Genomic DNA, 7,794 nt, shown 5'->3' with positions numbered 1-7,794 from the left:
CTGTGTCCCCTAATTAAACCTATGCCCCTTAATTAAACCTATGCTCCCTAATTTTGGATTCCCTCACCATAGGGAGAAGTCCTTTGCTAATCACATTATATATGCCCCTCATGTTATAAGCCTCTGTAAGATCACCCCTCAACCTTTCTATGAACCAAAGACAAAACTCCCAGCCTATCTAGCCTCTTGTTCTAGCTCAAACCCACCAGGCCATCCATGTCAGGGGCCAGTCAGATTTTCAGAGTCCTTTCTCAGGATCACTTATTGCTTGGTCCGTATATAAAGCTGCATAGGTTGCTTGAGTAGGTGTTATTCAGTAATGGTATAATTAGAACATGGAACATAGAACATTACAGCACAGTGCGGACCCTTTAGCCCTCGATGTTGCGCCGACCTGTGAAACCAATCCAAAGTCTATCTATCCTACACCCTTCCATTTTCATCCATCTGTTTATTCAATGAATATTTAAATGCCCTTAAAGTTGGTGAGCCTACTGCTGTTGCAGGCAGGTCATTCCACGCTCCTACGACTCTCTGAGGAAAGAAACTACCTCTGACATCTGTCCTTTATCTATCACCCCTAAATTTAACGCTATGGCCCCTTCTGCTAGCCATCACCATCCGAGGAAAAAGGCTCTCACTGTCCACCCTATCCAACCCTCTGATGATCTTGTATGTCTCAATTAAGTCACCTCTCAACCTTCTTCTCTCGAATGAAAACAGCCCCAAGTCCCTCTGCCTTTCCTCATAAGACCTTCCCTCCATACCAAGCAACATCCTCGTAAATCACCTCTGAACCCTCTCCAAAGCTTCCACATCCTTCCTATAATGTGGTGACCAGAACTGTACACAATACTCCAAGTGCAGCCACACCAGAGTTTTGTTCAACTGCAACATGATCTAGTGGCACCAAAACTCAATCCCTCCACCAATAAAAGCTTCTTAACAACCCTAAAATCTGGGTGGCAACTTTCAGATCAATGTACATCCAAAGTGAAACACCTCACACTTTTCCACATTAAACTCCATTTGCCACCTCTCAGCCAAGCTCTGTAGCTTATCTATTGCCTTCTGCAACATCCTTTGGCACTGTCTACAACGCCACCGACCTTAACGTCATCCGCAAATTTACTAATCCATCATTCTATGCCCTCATTCAGGTCATGATTATAAATCCTATCACTTATAACCTTTTCCTAAACTTTACCCACAACCAAAGTAAGGTTCGCTGGTCTATGATGACCAGGGTTGTCCCCACTTCCCATCTTGAGCAAGGAGACCACATTTGCTATCCTCCAGTCTTCTAGCACTATTTCTGTAGGCAATGACGACAAAGGTCAAAGCCAAAGGCTCTGCAATCTCCCCCTTGGCTTCGCAGAGAATTCGAGGATAAATCCCATCCAGCCCAGGGGACCTATCTATTTTCACACTTTCCAGAATTGCTAACACCACCTTCTTGTGAACCTCGATCCCTTCTAGTCTAACAGCCTGTATCTCAGTATTCTCCTTGACAACATTGTTTTTGGTCAGTATTCACACTGGAAAAAGACACTCACTTAGCGCTTCTCCCATCTCTTAGGACTCGACGCACAACTTCCCACTAGTGTCTTGATTGGCCTTAATCTTCTGTAGTCATTCTTTTATTCCTTAAAGCAATGTAGCAGGCCCAGGACAATAATGTTAGTAGAGAAGCAAGGCTTTCACCCAGTCTACCTTTGATCTCACCAACTTTCTGGAGACCCACATTGTGAGCAGCGAATACAGGATTAAGAATGTACAAGTAAAACAATGCTTCACCTGGAAGCTGTGTTTGGAGTCTTAGAGAGTGGGGTGGCTGGCAATAAATGGACGAGTGTTACACCTTTTGCAACTGCATGGTCAGGTGACATGGGGGTGGTAGTGAGGAAGTACAGAGGAACCTCAAATTATCCAGCATACGATTATCCAGAATTCAATTAACTGAACGAAATACTCCCCGCCTGTGTTGGTCGGATAATCGAGGTTCCTCTGTATTAGGTGAGATGGAGGAGTGGATCGGGGGGGGGGGGGGGGGGGGGGGGGATTTCTCTTCAGCCGGAGGGTGGGAAGTCTGTGTGGGGTGCATGTCATTGAATGTGTGCGTGAGACAGAGAGCACGCTACGCTCCTGATGAGTAAAGGGTCAGGGGTTATGAGGCAGGAGAACAGGGTTACAAAACACATCAGCCGTGCTGGAATGGCAGAGCAGACCCTGTGGACCCAATGGTCGATTTCTGCTCTTATGTCTTATGGATTTAATCTCTCAACATCCTCCTTCAGTTCAATCCTGGCTCTGTGGCTCAGAGGGAAAGGGAGGGGGGAAGAAGAGGAGAGCATCGTGATAGGAGATTCAGTGGTGACAGGAACAGACAGGAGAATGTGTGGCGACGAGCGAGACTCCCAGATGGCATGTTGCCTCCCGGGTCCTAGGGTCGGGGGATGTCTCGGATTGAACCTTGAGAATTCTTGAGGGGGAGGGAGAGCAGCCAGCAATTGTGGCACACATCGGTAGCAAGGACATGGCTAGGAAAGGGGATGGGGAACCTGAAAAGAGGATACAGGGTGTTAGGTTGGAAGCTGAGAGGCAGGCCGAGCAGAGTAGTAATCTCAGGATTGCTACCGGTGTCACGGGCCAGCGAGGCTGGGAACAGAGAGCGAGTGCAGATGAACAACGAGGCTGCAGGGCTGCTGTAGGAGGGACGGCTTCAGATAGGTGGGTCATTGGGATACTTTCTGGGGAAGGTGGTACCTGGACATGAAGGATGGGTTGCAGCTGAACTGGAGGGGCATTGACAACTTGGCCTGGTGGTTTGCAGGAGCTCTTCGGGAGGGTATAAATTAGATTGGCATTGGAGTGGGAACCAGAGCTACTGATCAGATGATGGAGGGAACAGCCAGATACAGCGAGCAGAGAGTCTATGAGGAGGGATGGACAGTTGACAGGGCAAAGGTGCAGTCAGTGTGATGGGTTGAAATATCATAGTCATAGAGATGTACAACATGGAAACAGACCCTTCGGTCCAACCCGTCCATGCTGGCCAGATATCCCAACCCAGTCTAGTCCCACCTGCCAGCACCTGGCCCATCTCCCTCCTAACCCTTCCTATTCATATACCCATCCAAATGCCTCTTAAATGTTGTAATTGTACCAGCCTCCACCACTTCCTCTGGCAGCTCATTCCATACACATACCACCCTCTGCATGAAGAATTGCACGCAATATTCCAACAGTGGCCTAACCAATGTCCTGTACAGCCGCAACATGACCTCCCAACTCCTGTACTCAATACTCTGACCAATAAGCATCAGGAATAGGGATGGTGGACTGAGAGCATAGTTCCAAGTACTGTTCCATGATGTTGCGGCCATTACAGAGACTTGGATATCACAGGGGCAGCAATGGTTGGTGGGTGTTCCAGGGTCAGGGGTATTATCACAGCTGTAGAAAGGGAGGTCATTGAGGAGAGTTTGTCTACAGAGTCAGGATGGGTGGAAGGCAGAAACAGGAAAGGAGCAGTCACTTTATTGGGAGTTTTATACAGACCCCCCCAATAGCAACAGAGACAGAGAGAAGCAGATTGGAAAGGAGCAGAAGTAACAGGGTTGTTGTCATGGATGACTTTAACTTCCCTATTATTGAGGAGCATGAATAGGATAAATAGACAAAGTCTTTTTCGCCTGGGGTGGGGGAGTCCAGAACTAGAGGGCGTCAGGCATAGGACACAAATGTTGGTGGTGTGGCAGATAGTGTGGAAGGCTGTCGTAGGTTGCAACAGAACATTGACAGGATGCAGAACTGGGCTGATAAATGGCGGATGGAGTTCAACCAGGAAAGATGTGAAGTGATTCACTTTGCAAGGTCAAATCTGAATGCAGAATACAGGGTTAAAGGCAGGATTCTTGGCAGGGTGGAGGATCAGAGGGATCTTGAGGTCCGTGTCCATAGACCGCTCGAAGTTGCCACCCAGGTTGATAGGATGTGCTGGCTTTCGTGAGCAGGGGGAATTGAGTTTAAGAGCCGCGAGGTTGGGCTGCAGCTCTACGGAGCCCTGGTTAGACCACACTTGGAATATTGTGTTCAGTTCTGGTCGCCTCATTATAGGAAGGATGTGGAAGCTTTAGAGAGGGTGCAGAGGAGATTGACCAGGATGCTGCCTGGGCTGGAGGGCAGGTCTGACGAAGAAAGGTTGTGGGAGCGAAGTCTGATCTTAGAGTAGGATAAAAGCTCAGCACAGCATCAAAAACCAAAGGGCCTGCACTGTTCTACGCTCTATGTGTAACTTCCCTTACTTAAGTTCAAAATACTGCTCTTCTCTCCCTCAAACTGCAGGTAAAATTCAGTTGTTATGATCACGATGAAGCTGTTAATTAACTCAGACCAAATGGGCTGGGGTGTGAAAAGCCCTTGATACTACATTTAGTCTCAGGGCAGACAGAAACACGCACACAAGACTCCACTGACACTGTGACTCCCACCCTGTGCTGGTGAAAGAGCACACAACAGAGACAGTGACACACCCAGCGCCAGACAGCAGGTCACACAGGATCACAGCCTGAAGGGTCAAGGAAGTGGACCAGGGCTGGGAGTCACGGCCAGAGAACACACCGCGAAACACAGCTCCTTTTGTGGGCTTTTATTAGTCCAACCAGAGAATCTTTGCACAACCACACAAAATAAATTTCATTGCACAAAATCAGCCTTGAAACACTTTTCGCCCTCCCCAAACCTCGGCAGGAAAACACAAGAAATTGCCCCTCAGGGGTGAAACTAACACACAACCAAGAAACTGTGGCAGCACGCTCCTCAGAACTGCCAAAACGTCTGTTCGAAAAACCCCTGGTCAGGAGCGTTTAACCATGTCGCTTCGTACGTTCCATGTGGAGAGGTGATCAGGGAACTCCCAATGGTGACACGGGGGGGCCTGGTTTTTTGTGCTGGCATTGTAATGTGTCCAACTGATGGCAGAGAAAAAGAGTGGGCAAGCTCGCTCCTTCAGCAAATCGCAGGAGAGGGAACTGGTGAGAGACAGAAGGAGAACACAGAAAATCAGGGGAATCGTAAGACAGAAAATCCTGTTTCTTTGTCAGCTCTAACAATATGATATCAGACTCAGCACCGAGCAAGCGCTGCGCTGTTGGAAGGTCAGTGCTGAGGGAGTGGGCACTGTCGGAGGGTCAGTGCTGAGGAAGTGGGCACTGTCGGAGGGTCAGTGCTGCGGGAGCGCTGCGCTGTCGGAGGGTCAGTGCTGAGGGAGAGGGCACTGTCGGAGGGTCAGTGCTGAGGGAGAGGGCACTGTCAGAGGGTCAGTGCTGAGGGAGTGGGCACTGTCAGAGGGTCAGTGCTGAGGAAGTGGGCGCAGTCGGAGGGTCAGTGCTGAGGGAGCGGGCCCTGTCGGAGGGTCAGTGCTGAGGGAGTTCCGCACTGTCGGAGGATCAGTATTGGGGGAGTGCCGCACTGTCGGAGGGTCAGTGCTGAGGGAGTGCCGCACTGTCGGAGCGTCAGTGCTGAGGGAACGGGCATTGTCGGAGGGTCAGTGCTGAGGGAGTGCCGCACTGTCGGAGGGTCAGTGCTGAGGGAGTGCCGCACTGTTGGAGGGTCAGCACTGAGGGAGTGGGCCCTGATGGAGGGTCAGTGCTGAGGGAGTGCCGCACTGTCGGAGGGTCAGTGCTGAGGGAGTGGGCGCAGTCGGAGAGTCAGTGCTGAGGGAGTGGGCACTGTCGGAGGGTCAGTGCTGAGGGAGTGGGCACTGTCGGAGGATCAGTGCTGACGGAGTGCCGCACTGTCGGAGGGTCAGCGCTGAGGGAGTGGGCCCTGATGGAGGGTCAGTGCTGAGGGAGTGCCGCACTGTCGGATGGTCAGTGCTGAGGGAGCCCCGCACGGTCGGAGGGTCAGTGCTGAGGGAGTGCCGCACTGACGGAGGGTCAGTGCTGAGGGAGTGGGCGCTGTCGGACGGTCAGTGCTGAGGGAGTGGGCGCTGACGGGAGTCAGTGCTGAGGGAGCGGGCGCTGTCGGAGGGTCAGTGCTGAGGGAGTGCTGCACTGTCGGAGGGTCAGTGCTGAGGGAGTGGGCACTGTCGGAGGGTCAGTGCTGAGCGAGTGCCGCACTGACGGAGGGTCAGTACTGGCGGAGCAGGCGCTGTCAGAGGGTCAGTGCCGAGGGAGGGGGCACTGTCAGAGGGTCAGTGCCGAGGGAGTGCCACACTGTCGGAGTGTCAGTAATGAGGGAGCAGGCACTGTTGGAGGGTCAGCGCTGAGGGAGCGCCGCACTGTCGGAGGGTCAGTGCTGAGGGAGCGGGCACTGTCGGAGGGTCAGTGCTGAGGGAGTGCCGCACTGACGGAGGGTCAGTATTGAGGGAGTGGGTGCTGTCGGAGGGCCAGTGCTGAGGGAGTGGGCCCTGACGAAGGGTCAGTGCTGAGGGAGTGCTGCACTGTCGGAGGGCCAGTACTGAGGGAGTGGGCCCTGACGAAGGGTCAGCGCTGAGGGAGTGCCGCACTGTCGGAGGGCCAGTGCTGAGGGAGTGCCGCACTGTCAAAGTGGTATTCCGCTGGATGAGATATTAAATTGAGGCAGAGATGTTGCACAAGGTGCACTACCAAAGGATGTTAATTCAGAGCGATAGGCCAAGGAGATTTCCAAACACAACGACCCACCCGTTCCCAGAGATGGGAGACTGAAACTGGATTCTGGATGTGATTCAGTCGAGGTCACGGCATTTGGCGGACTCTTCAGGAGTTTGCAGAGCTAACGTTTCAGATACTGCCAACAGCTTCTTACCTCAGGAGGACACCACAGCGGAGATTTTCTTGGCAGCTTCCTGGGGAATTGCCATCAGGGCGTTCTGAAATTCCTGGGGGAATCGCTGGGGGATATCCTTCAGCAACATCATCAAGGCATTCTGGCTCTCTGAATCAAACAGAGGGAACGTTGACATGGTCACCTTGGGAGTGTATGTTTACACAGCAGTGAGAAACTCACGCACGCAGCAGGACATTGCTTCGGGAAACAACAAGGAGTGAATAAAGCATTTCGTAGCCAGTACGGAGACACGGTTACACGGAGATCAAAGCTGGGAACGAAGCTGGGTTGAGTTGGTTGGGGCCTGTACGCATTGTAGCTCAGAAGACCTTATCGAATACGAGCAAGATTCTTCGGAAGGGGACTTGTCGGGGAGATGCAGAGTGGTTAATCCCCCTTGAAGCCGGAGGTGGGGAGTGAATCTGTGGGAACGCGTTACTGCAGAGGGCCGTCAGGGGCTGGGGCACCGAGAGTATTCAAGGCAGAGAGAGGGAGATCTTTAATACAAGAAAGGCAATCGTGGAGCAGATGAGCTATGATCTCATTTAGATACGTCTTGGATTTGACAGCATGCCTCAGGGACACCACACAAACATAACTTAACAGAAAACGATTCATAAGCCCATAGCGGCCCTCAAACCGGTGCTAATCACAAGTGATACATTTCCAATTTTCGAATCAGTCTGGGAAGGAAATCACATTACCTTCTTTAATCTGATCTGTTCCAATCACTTCACCAAAAACAGCCAATAAGTGCTGCAAATGTTGAATGACCTGAATTCAAAAAGATGAATGATTAATAGGATAAAGAAATGTAGCGTCGACTAAAACACATTAGTTCAAATTGAAATCTGTATCCCTATTACAGTGCGTACTGATGGGTGTTCACACCGCAGTCTGTATTCCTATTACAGTGTGTACTGATGGGTGTTCACACCGCAGTCCCTCTCCCTATTACAGTGCGTACTGATGGGTGTTCAC

General features: G+C 51.3%; 1 long non-coding RNA gene across 1 annotated transcript; it reads right to left on the bottom strand.

Annotated features, from left to right (window-relative positions):
* Nucleotides 1-4,636: 4,636 nt before the first annotated feature.
* Nucleotides 4,637-7,618, bottom strand: LOC122546876. Its single transcript, XR_006310824.1, has 3 exons — nt 7,518-7,618; nt 6,793-6,921; nt 4,637-5,033 (listed from the first exon to the last, which is right to left on the bottom strand). It is a non-coding gene; the product is annotated as an uncharacterized LOC122546876 (long non-coding RNA).
* Between the last annotated feature and the right edge of the window lie 176 nt (nt 7,619-7,794).

This window comes from Chiloscyllium plagiosum, unplaced genomic scaffold, assembly GCF_004010195.1.
Source record: "Chiloscyllium plagiosum isolate BGI_BamShark_2017 unplaced genomic scaffold, ASM401019v2 scaf_4135, whole genome shotgun sequence".
Taxonomy (NCBI): Eukaryota; Metazoa; Chordata; class Chondrichthyes; order Orectolobiformes; family Hemiscylliidae; genus Chiloscyllium; species Chiloscyllium plagiosum.
This window is presented reverse-complemented; position numbering and strand designations above follow the sequence as displayed.